The sequence below is a fragment of the Ambystoma mexicanum genome, chromosome 9 (genome assembly GCF_040938575.1).
Source record: "Ambystoma mexicanum isolate Mex_15411 chromosome 9, UKY_AmexF1_1, whole genome shotgun sequence".
Classification (NCBI taxonomy): Eukaryota; Metazoa; Chordata; class Amphibia; order Caudata; family Ambystomatidae; genus Ambystoma; species Ambystoma mexicanum.
In genome coordinates this window covers 111,736,131-111,756,036 of record NC_090931.1, presented here as the reverse complement: position 1 = coordinate 111,756,036, position 19,906 = coordinate 111,736,131, and positions in this window count along the sequence as shown.

Genomic DNA, 19,906 nt, shown 5'->3' with positions numbered 1-19,906 from the left:
TACTCATACCGGTGGTGCCCATGAAGAAGCTTGCGTTGATCACCAGGTGCAGGGCCAGTGGTTTCTTCCACCACTTCCTTCTGTTGGTCAACAGGGACAGTCTCACTGGGGTCCATGAGACCCAGAGCCTTGCGGTACGCGGTGGCTGGTGTGGCGCGACATCTACTGGGCCTGTCATTGGTGACAGATGACAGTGCTGCTGTGTTGGCATACTTGTCTTTAATGCCAGCAGTGTGCTGGACGTCCTCTTCTGCTACGTTTTAGAGCAAGCAGCAGGACTCTGTGAAGGTGCAGTTGCAGCAGTGGTGGGCCCGGAAGTGCTAGAAGTAGTGTGGCCGGACAGGCACCCAGATGCCCTGTGCTAGAGGCCCCATTTTCCTCTGAATCTATTTCTCGCTCCCTCAACGTGCATTTCTGAGTCCCCTGTTGGGCAAGCAGGTGGCACACAGCTGAGTGCTTTGAGAGTGTATCTGCAACCCATGCTATGATGCCCACGTGCATGGCCTGTCCTTGGGATGTGAGGCCTTATCAGTTATGAGATGCCCCTTAACCAGGTGATGGAGGGACTGTGCCTGGGCAAAGTCCTGATGTAGCGCAGCCAGTAGCCTCATGTACTGTTCCTCTGGCCCATGTTAGTGTGGTTTCTCCCTGTGCTAATGGCATGCTCTACTGGTGCCTTGTGCATGGGTTCATGAGCGTGAGCAGAGGAGGGACAATGACCCTCCTTGCAGATGATGTGTGAGGGGAAAAACACACGAGTCTGATGTGTGATCTAGTTAGAAGGCACCATACGCACCCCATCCCCTTTCTAATCAGGGATGGCCTTTGCGTGGCATTGTAGAATGGTGATCTCTCTAGTAAGTGTGTCTTGGTGCAAAATGCAGTTTGACTCCTCATTTCATGGCTAGTCCAACAGGCTTTCTGCATTTTCTACACTTACCGCAACCTTGGAAACCCGCGATCAGCATATGCTGATAGCCAGGGCCCCCTCTGATCCCCTCCCCCCCCACTGCTCAGCTCTGGTAAGTGAGGCATGCGCTCAACTCTAGCTCCGAATACTAACATGCCTTCAGTACTCATGATCTGCCAATTGAGTGCACTAGTGAAGCACTTTTAGGCCACTCAGGCATGGATTTCCGCTCATTACACCACCATAGTCTGCCATCTCCTCCCTCCTGGGTAGGATTCCTCCTCATCAACAGGCTCAACAAGACTGGTGGGGTGACACCCTCCTCTTCCCCGCATTCCACTATGGTTCCTACCCACTCAACATCATCCTGAATGCTGGGGTGCCTTAGACCCAAACACCACCTTGTGTGTCATCATTATCTTCCCCTGGCACTTCTCCCCGCCCATCGCCCCTGCACTTGCCTAGTAAGATCGCTGTCTTGTTCCCTCTTGTTCCCCTCCCTCGCCTCGTTGCGCCTTGAAACACCTGTGCATAGGCGCGATATAAATAATATATCCTATCATATCATATCTAGCAATCTCCAGGAGATACTGTGCCCTTCCTCCTAGAAAGGACTGCATTCATCACAAACCTGCTAATCACTGCCTCCAAAATCATCACCGTGGGGGATATCCCACCAAAACCTCCACGTCATGAATAACCCTACTATGCAAACTCCTGGCACCTTCCCACGGGGTCTCTCTCCGTGTCCACTTGGGGAGTCAGAGGTTAGACCCGTGTCCAACAACAACACCACTCCCCTCTCATGGGCTGATCACTTCCTCACCCCCTCTCACCTGGGCCGGCCTGTGGAATTGACCTTCGCCCAGTCTACAAACATCTCATGATCATCACTAGACCCACGAAAAGCGTTGCCACCCAGGGATGTCATTTAGGGGTCGCCAGGGGCCGCACCTGCAACCCCTGTGGTCTCCCTTGCTACCCCTAAAAAAAAAAAAACATTTCTTTTCTTTTTAATTAAACTGAGGCTCATGGGCTGTGGCCAGCAGCATGTGGCTCTTTGTTTCTAGAGTGGCTGATTTTCTGATAGCTATAGCTGGTAAGATAGCTCATTGGGTTGAACGCTCGCTGCTGCAATGTGTGTGTGATCTGTAGGTTGCAGGATCGACTCCCAGCAAGGTCAACTCTGTCTTTCATCCTGCTGAGGTTGATAAATTAGTAACAACACAGGTTAGGTGATATTGTATGTATATTTGTTCTATATGAAGCGTTTAAGCGTAAGTACTACATAATAACACATAATTATCATTTGGCCTTGGACGTCTCCCTGCATTCACAGCAATTTGGTAATATGCACCTATACGCGTTGATATTAATGATACATATGGTGATCCATTCCTGTATGAAATGTATATCACTTTACAGTGATATTGTAACCATATTTTCCGAAGTGTACTTATAAACAATGCTCTGTGATGCCACGTCAAGGGGTGAAAGGTCATGTTCCATCACTTACTGTGATGTCACTTTGGGCTGAGGTCAAATGACATCACTTCCTGTGATGTCATCAGAAGTCAAGGATCGCATGATGTCATTAGCACTACCAGTGGTATTGTGGTGAAATGTCGTCCCTGTTGCCTAGGTTTGTCTGTGACCTAGTAGGGATTCTATGCAAATATTAAGAGAAAGCGAGATTTCCAGCACATTTGCACATTTGCACGAGAAAGAAAGAATGGTCTGGAATGTGCTGTGGACTCTGTCCCCTCGCAAATGCTGGCCGATGACCTTCACACTTTCTTCTGTCAGAAAATGCCCAATATTCAGCAAACCATCCCGAACAAATAAAAGATCTCCTAATTGCCACCTTCTGGACTAGAGGTCTCACAGTTCCTGTGCCCGCATCCAAACCATACATTGCCCCACACAAAACCCAGCAGTTTTTAGGGGGTTGTCAATTTTGAAACTCTGAATTTGGCGGTGAAATAAAAGCAGCAGTAATTCCATTACCACCACATGTTCATCACAGTGACAAACCCTTAATTATTTAATTCATCTTTTATAACGCGTGTAATACCGGAGACCTGTCTCTAAGCACGGGAGGTCCAATTGATATGATATGGCATTTATAACGCGCCTATACACAAGTGTTTCAAGGAGCGACGCGGCAAGGGAGGGGGAACAGAGGGAAGACCGACAACGATCTTACTAGGCCAGGTGTCATTCAGATTGCGCAAGTGCGTGGGAAGGGGGAGGGGGAAAGTGCAGTACATGGGATGAAGAATAATTAACAAAAATTAACATACGGCCAGCTGGTGGCAAGTGCAAGGGTAAGTGCAGACATCAGGTGATGTAGTGAAACCCTTCACCGGCATATTTCACACAGTTTGCAGTCGTAGGTGCATTAACCCATTGAGCTAGCCCATTGCTTATGAGTGATTTTATGTGGAAATGTTAACAATTCCAGTTTATGTTCTGTGTTTGGTCTATCACTAATGATGACATACTTTAAACCACTCACCTTTGTGCACTATCGTGGGCATAGGGTTTACTAACAACTCTCTAACTTCCTAACACTCAGCACATATACATCACCGATCACATAACCAATTTCGCACAAACCTCCGACACAAGACAGCGAAACTACAAACACTCTCTCAACCCTCCACAACACCCAACACACACCAAAATTACCTGTATGCAACATACAAATGGGGCCAGTTTTTCCAAACTGAAGCTACCAACAGCACATCATAGCTCTCTTGCGCTTTTCCCTCTCATCCCCACTAATCCCCACTAACCTTCCCAACCCCCCCAGATCCGCCTGAGCGCCTGGAGACCATGAAAAATGGCAGCTGACCGCAGTACAAGTCCACATACCATAACATATATTGCTTTGATCTTCAGCCCAATTCACACACATCAAGAATTAAAAGTATGGAGTTCCACAGGCATAGCCAGTGCACAACACAGATGATCTTACCAAGCATGTGGCTCAGAACAAGTGCCTTGGCAATACCAACAGTTTGGGCTTTTGTGTAGGCATGCGAAAGGCACTTGCCAGTCACTGCCCTAATGGTATTAATGGTATCCAGTGATTTTACCGAATACATTACAGAGAATGCTTTTTTTACCGGAAACATGAACAACTATAAAAAATAACGACATCTGGTAAAAAGGTGTGTGGGGGTGGGGTAAGCGGGTAAAACGTTTGGGGATGGGGTGGGCTTAGGCTTATAGAAAAACAGGGGGCTTGGGAGGGACCCCGTCCAAGAAAATAACATTTTTGGGTTCAGTAAAAAAGCATTCTCTGTAATGGAATTCCTTAAAATCACATAGATCCGGTATTAACTGCCCATAGATGGTACAAAGTGCGAAATGGTACAGTACCTGGGCATCTAATAGCAGTGCGTGGCAAATGCCTAAAACGTAGGCTCAAGCCAAAACTGTTGGTCTTGCCAATTTTGTTTTTTAACAGGACTTCAGTGAAGGGCATGCATACTGCTTATAAATTGAGTGGCTGAAGGCAGACCTAGTTAAGACATTTGTATTACACCAGTAGCACATTTACTGCTCCAATGAAGTCATTGACTCTTACAAGATTGCTTTGAAAAAACACCAGTCGGAACTTTGAGCACAAAGTTTGACGGTAAGGCTTGAAAAAAGTGTGCTCAAAGAGTTCCCATGAGGGGATATTTTGGACTCGCAGGGGCAGGAACTGGATGGGAATAGCATGGCCATGGGCAGTCAATGGTTGGAATAATAACCAAACAGCACCTAGAAGCTTTATGTCCTCCCTCATATGCCATTTCTCCCTATCTGTACTCTAATGCAACAATTTTGGCTTATAGATGTCGCAAAAGCGACACCTAATAGCCCAAACTAAAATGGGATTCTCTGCCAACCCAACTGATTTTAGAAACATGCGTGTAATGTCATAACAGGTTGCGTCAATGCCTGGGTGCGGTGACTCACCTCTGAGTGTACACAAATGTTGTGGCACGGAACAGAGTTCGTGTTGGCTGGTGCGTGGAGGCGGGTGGTGCCTGTGGCCAAGAACGGGGCAAGCTATCCAGGAGTAGACTGGTCCAGGCAGCCCACATTTCAGAGGCACGTGGAAGCGGGAAGCAGAGCCTGGAAAGCGCAGGCATGGGTGTTGCAAAATACCCTAACAGAGGAATTCTAAACTCGTTTCAGATTCGTTCTTTGTTTGGAAAGACACCAGGACATTCCTGGAGAACTGTCCATCCACCGAAAGCAGTTTTCATTTTACACTATGAATGTTCAGGAAGAGAAGAACAGGGGAGGGAGCCCAGACAAAGACAAAGAGACAGTTCTCGACACCCCAGCTGGTGTTTGATGGTAACGCAGAAGGGCCCACGGCCGTCACCAAGGAGACATGAGACAACGTCAGAGAAAAGTACATCAGTCTTCAGGGATAGGCAAGCAGCCAATCAGGCTGCTCGGAATGCAGGCTGCATTCAGTAGTACAAGCCCACGTTGAGAGCCGTCTAAAAGACGTGGTTAGCGAAGCCTCGAATCAATATGAAAAATATCAAATAAAACATAGCCAATCTGTATCCGACACCAACTCAGTCTGAAGTCCCTTTTCCATGTTGATTATGTCATTGCAATCAACACTGAAAAAAGACTTCATTAGATGGCATTGGGTGACTGCTTAACAATGAGAGATGCACTACAAAAATTCACATGGATAAGAAATGACTAACTCAAGGCCATATGTCCACAGGGAGGGAGGGCTGATCAAAATTTACCAAGAAATAATTCCGGTTCCCAGCCAAACACAGGTGATGCACACTAGGAGACTGGGTTATAGCATTCCGACTGGCAGGTCCAGGGGACCTTTTGCCCCCTTTGTCCCGATACCACAGTGAAGGAAAATGGGAATTTTAGAGGTCAAAAACTTTTGGGACTCCTTGGTGCATCTTGCAGAACCATCATTATGGCTCTGCATCTCCACTGAGGCCTCGTGCTGGCCTGTACAACCTTTTTATCCACACTGTCTGTTACTTTTAAGCAATGCATTTTGGGATGAATTGGATTCTGCTCTGCGGGAGTACAAGGATGAGTAAGGGTGAAAATGCCTACTCACCGCAGCCACTTCTACAAACCAAGAGCCAACAAAATCATGAAGGTAAAACACAGGTTAGAGATATACCTCCTTCGCCTTTTGTGGTATCATGGGCAGAGGGCAGGCTATGCTCTTAAGAGGGTTGTGAATGTGATTCAGTAGCAACCTGCACAGCAAAGCATACCAGTCCAAAATATAAGGAATGACCAATCAAGGTTCCATAAATATAGATATATTTTAATAGAATATACCATCTGCAAAATTTCTAAAATGATAAGCACTGGAATGTAAAGAGAATATGCAAAGTTATCACAATGCAGCGCTCTGGGTAATGAATTAGGGGTGTAAGGCAAGTAAGAACCACAATGTTCTTTAAAAAGGATATGTTTCTTGGATGAAAAAGGGAACTAGTGACCTAACCAGTCTGTAGGGTACAGAAATGGACCATGGGGGTAGTTAATAGTCAATAGTACCTGTTTTCAGTTCTTGGACGTTTCGACAGGGTCGAACCCATCTTCGAGCAGGGATGCCAACATGCCAACAAAGGGATGCAAGCGGATCAAGCTCAGTTCGGATATGTTGGATCATGTGTGCCCAAGCAGGAATTGGATGTCGAGCAGGTTCAAATACGGTAGCTCTGTGTAGTTTGAATCAGGTTCCGCTAACTGGCTTAGCAAGAGCACAATGCAGCATTGAGCAGGTTCGAGATGCAGCCAATGCAGTTTGAATGGTCAGAGGCACGCCAAAGGCATCACTGGCGGGATCCCTCTGGTTTGATGAGAGGCAAACACAGTTCGACAACAGCCTCACCTGATCAGGTCCTCCAGATGCTGTGAGACCCACTCCAAGGGCTCTAGGGCAGAATGAGGGTATTCAGGGTCTGCTCTCTCAGCCCTGGGAGATTCTGGTGCAGAGTGGCAGGTCCTGGTCCACATAAAGAGTCACTCCCATTGTGCCTTAGGAGTGGGTAGGGGGCAGAGCTTTCCTCTGCCTTGGACTGCATGTTCTTCACCTCAGTGGTTGAGGTCTTTGGACAGTACAACTCTCCCAAAAGAGGTCCACTGAATCATTTTCGGGTATTGTACCTGAGTCAATCACCAAAGTGTTGGGAGAACCCTTCTTTTAAGGGTAACATTCCACAGTTTATTGGACTAAAGCTAGCCTGCCTTAGTGGTCCAATTTGTGTTCTAGAAAGAAGTGGACTTTGCTCTTCTGACTTTACACCAAAAAGTGGAGGGGACAGGAAGGAGAGAGAGAGGCAGAGAGAACCAAAATGGTGGAAGTCGCTTTCCACTGTACAGAGCCTTCCTGACTACTCCAACCCCATCCCCTTCCTTTCCCATTATGATCAAGGGCCGCTGGAAATGCAGCACCCTGGTGTGAGGCTACTGGCTTTTAATGGATGTGCTCCTTTGATTCCTGGGCCCAGGCCAGTTGCCTCATGAGTGGGTGACTTTGTCAGAGGGTGTTACTTACCATCACAAAGATCTCAAAGACGAGGCATGGCCATTCAGTTTCCTGTCCTGTCAATTGGCAGGCTCAGTCCGTCTGGCCAGAAAACACATCACCTTCCACAGCTGAGCTGAATCATAGGAGCCGACACATGTGTGATATCAAATGTAATGTGGCTGCAATGATCATAAGTAGTGCCATGCACCATGCCTAAACTCGGGCATAGATTTATTTTAGAGTTTATCCTGCCACCATCCAGGCTGCTTATAATCATTAGGATTTTGGTACAGGGGTCATATTTTAAATGCAGCCCCAGTGCTGCAGAGACTTGGGTGTCACTGTAGCTGTCAAATAGGCAGCTGTGTTCTCTGAACCTCCTGCGCTACTCCACTGGTAGAGCAGGTGCTGAAAATCAGGATGCAGCAGGACACAGGTACACGCTATGCTTTTGACATGGAGATTATAAAAAGGGGGTTCAATCAGCAGATTTCCCTCTCAGCAATGGAATTACCCACATCATTTTAATTTAATACACTCTTGCCAAATGGCAATCCATCACAGATGTCTAATAAGCAGTTGCTTTATTAGGTGCTGACACATACATAGCAAAGACCTCTGGAGCACCTGGTTGCCTTGCTTTTGGATATGGCATCAGTGTGCCAGCATCTTGTGCCAGGGGTAAAAAGAAAAGTGGACAACTGTCCAATGAGAGACCCCCATCACAGTTGCATGTGGGCCAGCACCCATTCTGTTTTCCAGCTGCTCGTTTTGGTGGCTACCTTCAAGCAACCTACTCTGAATTATAGGTTTGGGATATGTTCAGCCAGAGGGTTCCCAGAACCAAGACATTATTCCCTTCTGCACTACAACTTACACTTGAAATAGGGCAGCAACATATGCCCGTCTTGAAGCACCCTACAGCCCTTGCACCGGGCCATTGCCAAAGTCAGTTAAATGCTGATGATTGGCCTGGAATAGCTGCAGTACAGCATGTCACCTGGAGGTCAGCCATGTTTTCAAATCCTATGAAACAAATTCTGGTTAAAGCAGATCGATCACGATAAATGCAGGGACTGCTGTGCCCCTGTCCTCTGTCGAAGCCCTTTGAGTGTTTTGGAGTTGGTTGGTCTGGGTTGAAGATGCTTTCCATAAACAGGATTTTCATTTGTGTTGGTTCATGGACCCCAGCTCCACCTCCTTGAATGCTGAGTCTTTACTCTGTCCTCCTTAAATGGTTCCAAAACTTTTAACATATAGAGTGAAGCCTTGGCTAAGTGCGTTGTGCTTAAAAGAAGTTTCAATGTAATTGTTCTCAATAAAAAAAGAAAATAGATTGTACCCGTGCAGCAGAGTTCTCCTGATAATGTGAAGGTTTTTTAGAACATTTGTGTTGACCTTGTGTAAAGGAGGACCCTCTGTACTTCATCAGCTTTGACATTTGTGGACCCTGGCACTGGAGACTGGACAAAGAAGGAACGGACGCCTGGATGCAAATTCACAGCCATCTTTAGTACAGGTTTAAAAAGACATTCTGGAAGGCACACAGAATGCTACAGTCAGCTTGTTTTTATAGGTTTTTTTCCAATGGCATAATACTTTAATATAAGCCCTCCCTTCCTCTGATTGGATGGCTAATCTATCACTCACAAAGCCCACATTAGTTCATTTTGGCAAGCACCAGTTGACTGATAGATAGACTGATAGGCTTGCTTAAGACCCAGCCAGACCTAATTACTTATCCTTCAACTACTTCCAAGAACCAGCCCTTATATGGTTCTAGAGGTCCTGCCTTTTTACTTGGCAGTCCATACTGTGAAAAACTCCATGAGCTAATTTTATTTGTTGCCAAGTAAGCAGCTGTTCTGTCTAATGGGTAGCTTTCCCATACCTTTATCTGATTTACTATCAATCATTGTCTGCTTTCCTTGCCAACATTTCTAAATATACCATCCCAGACGTGCTTTATTTTACAGTGAACTGCTGCCAAAGAATATTAAACATCAGCATGAGTCAGGCCTTTTGGCACCTGCTCCCAAGACGCCATTTTGTAGTTGGCATCCTGTTTAGAAATGTCTCAGTCTGTTCAGCCTAGATATTCAGCTACCAGCGGTGAGTTGTTGTTTACTTTTGAGCATAACTCCTTTTCTATCCAGCTTTATGATTATATTATTACATATTCATGATATGTGAGTAATACTGGAGACATCCTTTACTTCCTGAGTCATTCTGACCCCAAATAATGTGTCACCTCATATACACCTTTAACCTAAAACTAAAAGCGCTATAATTCTGATGTTTGCAGTACTGAAACCATTGATCAACCTATCATGTTATCTGTGCTTAGTTTGAAGTGGCAGGGAGTCTGGTACCCCTCTACACTACTAGTGACAAATTGTGTGAAATGCAGGTCCACTGCACTCTCCCATCACACCCTGTTCTCTGTACTCAACTGCCCTTGTTCAAGACCCTTGCTGCAGTATTCCTCTCTGTGCAGTGCTCCATTTCACTGTGTGCCAAGGTCTGCGCTTAACCAAATGGCTCCCAGCTAATCAGGAGGCTCGGAACTGGGTCTTTCCCTCATGGTAAAGCCCCTGCTCAGAGCCTCTTTGGAAGTGGGAAAGCAGGTAAGTCTGTGTTGGACTTCCTGTCATTCCCCCCACCACCCCAACTCCAATTTCCACATCCCTCTTCCACCCCTGACACACTTACCTTGTGCTCCCTTGTCCCTCACCGGCACCGGGAACAACTGTATTCCCGGCGTATCTCTGCTGCAGCAATGGCCGCCATGGAAAGGGACAAAGGACTACCTGTAGTTCCATTCTCCATAATCCATGGTGACCATCTTGATTTGGATTTTTTATTAAGTTGAGAAATGGCAACCATGCCGTTTCTCAACTTAACAAATACAACTATTATCATCCTGGTAAGCATGCCAGGATGCTAATGTCAATGAACCCTCCAGGTGGGGACGTTAAAGCCCTCACTTTGCTCGAAATTCTAACTGTCCCGGGATCTATGTTTTGACAAACTACTGCTTTAAAATGTCAGTCGTTAAAACACAGGCCACAGCATTCCTATTTTCAGAAAAGACATCAGTAGTGGGGTACCAACCTTAATCCCTATTTACCTAGCATCCTGCACCAGCTATCCTGCTGCCAGGTACCCGCATGTAGCGGAGGAAATCCAGAATGCTGCATCCACTGTTTTCATCTAATGCAGGCATAAACATCCGGAACTGATTCATCAAACATAACTGGTTCTCACTTTTTCAGCCTCTAAAGAATGAAGAATTGAGTCGAGGCAGCCGAGATGGAAACCTATTATGCGGGTCGCACATGGATATCCACGGTATTCTGAACAGGTGACGCGCACTCTTCAATTAAGGCGTGTGCCTATGTCGATGATGCTGAAACGGCAGGCACTGGCCTTACCCTGCACCTAACCCTGTGACCTTGTGCTCCCTCCTAAAGCTGTCATCTCAACTCATGTGTCACTGTGCACAACGGCCTCCAAATGGGCAGTTGCTTTCATTACTGCTGCACTGTTCAGACTAGGGTGTCCTCAGGCTGCTTCACCATCAAGGTAAAGGGGGCAGGCACTGATCACTCAGTGTCTCCAGCCGTGCATCAAGGACACACTCGAACCTACCCTTTTCACCCAAATTAACAACTGGTCTGAACCTATTTCCCATGTCGCTTTTGCTTTGCCTCCATCTGATTTGGTGGAACGTCCTTAGATTCATAACATTGATGTTCCAGACAACAGTTTCTGATTTTTTCATAGCGCTTCATGCCAGATTTCTACCACTTCTATGGGCTCTTCTTACCATCACCCAATGTAATAGTTAAGCAATAATAACCTAGTCCCTTTGGCTGACCCGGGTGTTAATAGCCCAGGGCCCAAGTTAATAGATCAAAGCGAACATCCCTGGATGCATGTAGCATTGAATTTAGTTAATTCAAAGGGTTGCATGCTCTCTGCGACCCATTGTTTCAACCAAATACTCACCCAAGATGGCCGACATGAACATGGAATGCAGGGCTCAATATTTACCTCTTCCATATCTATGGCGGGCCAGGATGCCTTCCTCAAGGAAAAACAGGCGAGTGGCAGCGGGGGCTTGAGGGAGGAGAGGGAATGTGGAGGTTGGAAACATGGCAAAGGAGAGCTGGGGATAGAGGGTGGGTGAGTGCGAGCAGGTCTTAATTTGCTCGGTATACAGGCTTGGATCAGGAGATTCAGCCCGCGATATGAACAACCTAAATGGCTGCCGCACCCGCCCCAGGGGCTAACTATCAATATGCCAAATTCAGAAGGATGAAGTGTTGAGACTGCCCTGTGACTGAGCTGACCCCCTGTCACGCGCTACTGCTTATCCTGTGATCTTTCAGCCTGGACATAGGCTGCAGGTTGGCTTATAGCATAGCCAGTGTTCTGTAGATATCCAGGCCCCATGCCATTAACCTTCCTTACTTGAAAGAGTGGACATCGTTTGCCATTCTTTGCAGGCCTCCCTTTCTGTCCTCGTACTTTCATATATGTTGTGCTGTGTTGTGTTACTTGGCTTCATACTGTGCACTGCTGTCATTTGAAGTGTCACTAGGCGCCCTGGTTGATCTGAAAATATACAATGCCCCACTTTTTGACTGGCTACTGCTGCTTTTATCGTTGCCCCTTTGTTTGCTTTTAAGGTAGTTCATTTATTAAAAAAGCGTTGTACCACTTAAACCCATGGCACACTTTTTTAAAGTGTTAAAAGAGGCTGTGATGTTAAGTCTAAACGCTGATTGGATGGATCCTTGTTAATTAAGGACTGGGGGCAGGGTATGCCAACAGAAAGTAGAAGTTGGACCACCAATTGCATCACTGTATGCTACCACCTGATTGGTTGCAAAGGATTCTGCATGTCCTGCAACGAACTATAGGCTGGCCTGGTAGACATTTGTTGGCTCTCCGGGAAACTCTGGCACAAGGCACATTAGATAAGGAACTGCAGGCTGAGACTTGGGCAATTTCCTGGGGACAATGTAGAAAGTCAGACAGCCATATATGCAAAATATGGTCATTGTGAAACTGGTATGTCAGTATGTGCTTAACTGCTTGCTGTAATGTAAAACGGTTGTGGCAAATTTCCAAGGAGACCTGGCGGAATGACAACGTGTGCTCTTGGGCAATGTGAAACTGGCATGTCAGCGTGTGCTTCACTGCTGCTGCAATGAAAAAATGCTGTGGCAAATTACCAAGGGGACCTGGCAGAAGGACAGTTTGTGCTCCTGGGCAATGTGAAACTGACATGTCAGTATGTGCCTAACTGCTTGCTGTAATGGAAAATCGCTGTTGCAAATTTTGAAGGGGCTCTGGTGGAATGACAACGTGTGCTCTTGGGCAATTTGAAACTGACGTGTCAGAATGTGCATAACTACCTGCTGTAACGTAAAACAGGTGCAGCGAAACGGGAACGGCACCGTGTGATTCGCGTGGGCAATGTGAAAATGGCATTTGATGCAGACGCTGACACACATCTGATCTGAGCAGAGCTCTGAAATAGATGCACAAGTCGCCTGTCCTTTTGGCACACTGAGCATCAGAGTGTTAACAGTCCTGTGGAATATTTGAGCAACACTGCGATAAATGCGGGAAGTGTGCTCGCACACGGTGGCAGAACCCTGGAATCCAATGGCAGCAACATGGATGGACTTTTGTGTTCCAGAATTCTTTATGGGATACTAACTGGCGGAGGAACAAACGTGTGCATTATATTAGCAGGCACAGTATTTACCATCACAGACATATTCATCTCTAAATGTGTCTATGCACTGTGCATGAACACAACCCCATGAACACAGCCATCTTTATCTTGATATCCGGCTTGCCCTCTCAGGCCCTACTCTTCTAAAATGCATCAAAAAATGTCCAAAAAAACCTCTGTGGAAAGACGGATTCTTTTTGTTGATTTATTTTTGGAGCCACAGATGTCATACATAGTCATTTTACCCTTGCCTTCAACCCCTGAGGAGGTTCAAATGAGTGTATATGGTCATGGTAGCAAACACTTCAGTGTTACAGTGAATGTTGTGAAAAACGAAATGAGCATACTGCACAGTGTGTATTGTGTTCTTAGTGATTTAAGATTACTATCACTTTATCTATGTGTAATATATGGATCTATTGTCAGTCGTTCTTATGTCCCCAAAAGGCTCTTTAAATGTATGCAAATCATCCAGGAGCCATCATTGGTGCTTTTTGCCCCCTTTTCCCGCAGATGTATTTGGCAACAGCATAATGGTAGAGTTCCAAACTCTGTCTCATGAAATGAGAACCTTAAACCAGAAAATGATGTATATAGTTATTGTAGGTTTTGATAAGGTCATTTGTTCAGTAAGACAAGTGTGACTTTGTTATTATGATCATAATATTGTTTGAAATGAGCATTGTAACATTTTGAAAAGTGTCCGTTTAGGACATTAGTCGAATTAAACATGTTGCTCGCTTTACAAGTGTTTTGTTGAGAATGCACACCATTTTCTTTCACAAAATGTCCGCCCTTCTTGGAAAGGGCTGCACTTACATTAAAACAGTGATCTGTTTCTTCTGCGAGCATCAGTGCAATGTTTACATGTTTTGTGCTGGCCACTGATTGGCTGTTGGCGCTGCTGAAGCTGTACATGTGTTAGCGCATGCACAAACACTAACAATAAGCAAAAAAAATAATAAATAAAATATCAAATTTAAACCCTTCAGAGTGGTCCTCTGGTTTTTCACGGGATCTGACAGAACCCCATAATCCCACTGCAGAGTTCTCTCCCCACTCCCAACCCCCACTTGCCCGTTGCATAAAGAATGCACCCTCAGCCCAATGGCAACATTCCAGCATGACAAACACAATGCCAGTGCATGTCTCAAAATACCAGCCGGTCCCCACCTCAGGGGATGCCTCTGCCACTGCTGCTGGTCTTATTCTACTTTTCACCATGAAAAAGCAGCAGCGCCCCCACCCCCAAATGTGTGTTTTTATCTCTGGCCTCCCTGGCATCCTGCAAAGGCTGGGATAGATCCTCAAACACGCCTGACAGCGCTACTCTCACCCACAGACAGAGGGAGACAGAGAGCCACAGACCCTCCAGGATATTGCGGCAGGAAATATTTTGCAGCATAAAAAATGCAAGTTTTGCAGCACAAAATTGCACTGATTGCGTCATTTTGGTCTAATTAAGAGAGGAAGAGTGTGCAGAGTGAGCAAAGGGCGAGAGTGCCAGAGGGAGAGAGCGGAAAAGACAGGGAGTCAGATTAGTGACGATCCACCGGTTAGAGATAGTCTGTATACATTGCTCGGCGATGCCATTTACTTCTGGTACTGCTTCCAGTGCCGCAGCTGCACACCTCATCGGGAACTGTTCCACTGCTACGGCACACATGTTTATCATGCCCGTCTCCAGTGCTCGTGTTGGGTACACCATTCACTGACGAGCACATGCCTGGCGTCATATTAGGGAGACATAATTAACGTTTGCGTCCTGTACCAGACCTCTGCGTACTCCAATATGTTCTCTGTCCTTCGTTAAACTGGGATCACTGTGGCCAGGATATATGGAAAGTTGGATTCCGTAGTCACCGTTTGGTGGCATTTAAAGGAACACACTTTAATGGGAGAGCATCCTGAACCCCCCCCCCCCACCCAAACCCCGCTTTAATCGGTTGGTTCAATATGGGTAGGGTGATTGGATGTCCCGGTTCTGCCGGCACTGTCCCAGAACTGTGCCCTCTGGCCCTTTTGTCGAGTTTTTTTTTATTTTAATTAAAAATGTTAAAACCCTGTCGCGCGTTTGGATAAAGGGAGGGTGACCACTGGTAGGTGACCATTGGCAGAGCCATGGAAGTGACTAAATGGGCACAACTATGCTCACCAATTATTATAAACAAAATGAGGGTTATTTTAGTTTGGATATTTAATATTCACAGGTAAGCCATCCAAGGATGGTCTCGAACCCACAACCAGTACATGCATAAACTGATGATGTCCCCAAGAAGGCTTGTGAAAGTGCATCACAGGGGCCTGTAATACCAGTTACAGCATAAGTTCCTATCTGTTGTGCCTGCTAACACTTGTAGCCGAATCCACGCATTTTAAATCCAGGCGAATAAGAAATAACTCCGTCCCCCATCCCACAACAGGAGGGCAACCGCCTCCCCGCCACTCCAAAATTGTAGATGTGGTAGTACCATAATTGCAGGCCCATTTCTTGGCCCAGGCGAGACGGGCAGCTGCCCGGGGCGCAATTGCCCCAGGGGCGCAATTGCCCCGGTCCCTGCCCCTGGCTGGAGGGGTTGACATTTCTGGGTTTGTCGGGCAGTGCGATTGCCGCGGGCAGAGAGTTCGGCAGCGCCGTAGCAGATGCTGGCGCTGCCTCTTCTGACTGTAATGTCACATAGTACGCATGTACTACGTGACATTACGGAAGTCAGAGCAGACTCTCAGCCCACCCCCTCCCTTGACTTTCGGGCCACTTGGGGTGGGGGCATAAAAAGGCACCTTTCCTGATGGCTGCCCACCTTTGCTGCTGGCTGTATCCTGTGCTCGAGACGCCAGAAACATTTCTTTGCATCTCGGATTTGTTTGTGTGCACGGTGCACCGCTTCATCAAAAAGAAGGTAGGTTTATTTTATTATGCTTTGTTCTTCTAAGTCCTTGACCCCTTCGTTTGTGTTTTCCCTGTTGGAGCCATACTATGCATGATTGCTCTCGTGTGCGTGTACTGAGTGTGTGTTTGTGCCAGTGTGAAAGTATGAGAGTGTGTGTTTTCACTAGTCCACTTTTCCCACTGTGTGCCCCCACTGTGTCACTGTGTCCCAATGTGTGTCCCCACTGGTCCCCGTGTCCCACTGTGTCCCAATGTGTGCCCCCACTGTGTCACTGTGTCCCAATGTGTGCCCCCACTGTGCCCCAATGTGTGCCCCCACACTGTCCCATTGTGTCCCAATGTGTGCCCCCACTGGTCCCCATGTCCCAATGTGTCCCAATGTGTGCCCCCACTGGTCCCCGTCTCCCAATGTGTGCCCCCACTGGTCCCCGTTTCCCAATGTGTGCCTGGTCCCTGTGTCCCAATGTCTGCCCCAACTGGTCCCCGTGTCCCACTGTGTCCCAATGTTGTGCCCCCTTTTTCCCCATGTCCCAATGTGTGCCCCCACTGGTCCCCGTGTCCCACTGTGTCCCAATGTCTGCCCCCACTGGTCCCCGTGTCCCACTGTGTCCCAATGTTGTGCCCCACTTTTCCCCATGTCCCAATGTGTGCCCCCACTGGTCCCCGCGTCCCACTGTGCCGCATTGTGTGTCCCCACTGGTCCCCGTGTCCCAATGTTGTGCCCCACTTTTCCCCATGTCCCAATGTGTGCCCCCACTGGTCCCCGTGTCCCACTGTGCCGCAATGTGTGCCCCCACTGGTCCTTGTGTTGCAATGTGTGCCCCCACTGGTCCCAATGTGTGCCCCCATTGGTCCCCGTGTCCCACTGGTCCCAATGTGTGCCCCCATTGGTCCCCGTGTCCCACTGTGTCCCAATGTGTGCCCCCACTGGTCCCCGTGTCACACTGTGTCCGATTGTTGTGCCCCACTTTTCCCCATGTCCCAATGTGTGCCCCCACTGGTCCCTGCATCCCACTGTGCCGCAATGTGTGCCCCCACTGGTTCCCGTGTCCCAATGTTGTGCCCCACTTTTCCCCATGTCCCAATGTGTGCCCCCACTTGTCCCCGTGTCCCACTGTGCCGCAATGTGTGCCCCCACTGGTCCCCATGTTGCAATGTGTGCCCCCACTGGTCCCAATGTGTGCCCCAACTGGTCCCCGTGTCCCACTGTGTCCCAATGTTGTGCCTCCTTTTTCCCCATGTCCCAATGTGTGCCCCCACTGGTCCCCGTGTCCCACTGTGTCCCAATGTCTGCCCCCACTGGTCCCCGTGTCCCACTGTGTCCCAATGTTGGGCCCCACTTTTCCCCATGTCCCAATGTGTGCCCCCACTGGTCCCCGTGTCCCACTGTGCCGCAATGTGTGCCCCCACTGGTCCCCGTGTCCCAATGTTGTGCCCCACTTTTCCCCATGTCCCAATGTGTGCCCCCACTGGTCCCCGTGTCCCACTGTGCCGCAATGTGTGCCCCCACTGGTCCCCGTGTTGCAATGTGTGCCCCCACTGGTCCCAATGTGTGCCCCCATTGGTCCCCGTGTCCCACTGGTCCCAATGTGTGCCCCCATTGGTCCCCGTGTCCCACTGTGTCCCAATGTGTGCCCCCACTGGTCCCCGTGTCCCAATGTGTCCCAATGTGTGCCCCCACTGGTCCCCATATCCCAATGTGTACCCCCACTGGCCCCTGTGTCCCACTGTGTCCCAATGGTGTGCCCCCACTGATCCCCATGTCCCAATGTGTGCCCCCACTGGTCCCCATGTCCCACTGTGTCCCAGTGTGTGCCCCCACTGGTCCCCTGCCCCCACTGGTCCCCGTGTCCCAATGTGTGCCCCCACTGGTCCCCATGTCCCAATGTGTGCCCCCACTGGTCCCCGCGTTCCACTGTGCCGCAATGTGTGCCCCCACTGGTCCCCGTGTCCCAATGTTGTGCCCCACTTTTCCCCATGTCCCAATGTGTGCCCCCACTGGTCCCCGTGTCCCACTGTGCCGCAATGTGTGCCCCCACTGGTCCCCGTGTTGCAATGTGTGCCCCCACTGGTCCCAATGTGTGCCCCCACTGGTCCCCGTGTCCCACTGTGTGCCCCCACTGGTCCCCGTGTCCCACTGTGCCGCAATCTGTGCCCCCACTGGTCCCCGTGTTGCAATGTGTGCCCCCACTGGTCCCAATGTTGTGCCCCACTGTTCCCCATGTCCCAATGTGTGCCCCCACTGGTCCCCGTGTCCCACTGTGTCCCAATGTCTGCCCCCACTGGTCCCCGTGTCCCACTGTGTCCCAATGTTGTGCCCCACTTTTCCCCATGTCCCAATGTGTGCCCCCACTGGTCCCCGCATCCCACTGTGCCCCCACTGGTCCTCGTGTCCCAATGTTGTGCCCCACTTTTCCCCATGTCCCAATGTGTGCCCCCACTGGTCCCCGTGTCCCACTGTGCCGCAATGTATACCCCCACTGGTCCCCGTGTCCCACTGTGTCCCAATGTGTGCCCCCACTGGTCCCCATGTCCCAATGTGTACCCCCACTGGCCCCTTTGTCCCAATGTGTGCCCCCACTGGACCCCGTGTCCCACTGTGTCCCAATGTGTGCCCCCACTGGTCCCAGTGTCCCACTGTGTCCCAATGGTGTGCCCCCACTGGTCCCCATGTCCCAATGTGTGCCTCCACTGGTCCCCATGTTCCAATGTCTGCCCCCACTGGTCCCCGTGTCCCACTGTGTCCCAATGTTGTGCCCCACTTTTCCCCATGTCCCAATGTGTGCCCCCACTGGTCCCCGCGTCCCACTGTGCCGCAATGTGTGCCCCCACTGGTCCCCATGTCCCAATGTTGTGCCCCACTTTTCCCCATGTCCCAATGTGTGCCCCCGCTGGTCCCCGTGTCCCACTGTGCCGCAATGTGTGCCCCCACTGGTCCCTGTGTTGCAATGTGTGCCCCCACTGGTCCCAATGTGTGCCCCCACTGGTCCCCGTGTCCCACTGTGTCCCAATGTTGTGCCCCACTTTTCCCCATGTCCCAATGTGTGCCCCCACTGGTCCCCGTGTCCCACTGTGTCCCAATGTTGTGCCCCATTTTTCCCCATGTCCCAATGTGTGCCCCCACTGGTCCCCGTGTCCCACTGTGTCCCAATGTGTGCCCCCACTGGTCCCCGCGTCCCACTGTGCCGCAATGTGTGCCCCCACTGGTCCCCGTGTCCCAATGTTGTTCCCCACTTTTCCCCATGTCCCAATGTGTGCCCCCACTGGTCCCCGTGTCCCACTGTGCCGCAATGTGTGCCCCCACTGGTCCCCGCGTCCCACTGTGCCGCAATGTGTGCCCCCACTGGTCCCCGTGTCCCAATGTTGTTCCCCACTTTTCCCCATGTCCCAATGTGTGCCCCCACTGGTCCCCGTGTCCCACTGTGCCGCAATGTGTGCCCCCACTGGTCCCCGTGTTGCAATGTGTGCCCCCACTGGTCCCAATGTGTGCCCCCACTGGTCCCCGTGTCCCACTGTGTCCCAATGTGTGCCCCCACTGGTCCCCATGTCCCAATGTGTACCCCCACTGGCCCCTGTGTTCCAATGTGTGCCCCCACTGGTCCCGTGTCCCACTGTGTCCCAATGGTGTGCCCCCACTGGTCCCCATGTCCCAATGGTGTGCCCCCACTGGTCCCCATGTCCCACTGTGTCCCAGTGTGTTTCCCCACTGGTCCCCGTGTCCCAATGTGTGCCCCCACTGGTCCTTGTGTCCCAATGTGTGCCCCCACTGGCCCCCATGTCCCAATGTGTGCCCCCACTGGTCCTCTGCCCCCGCTG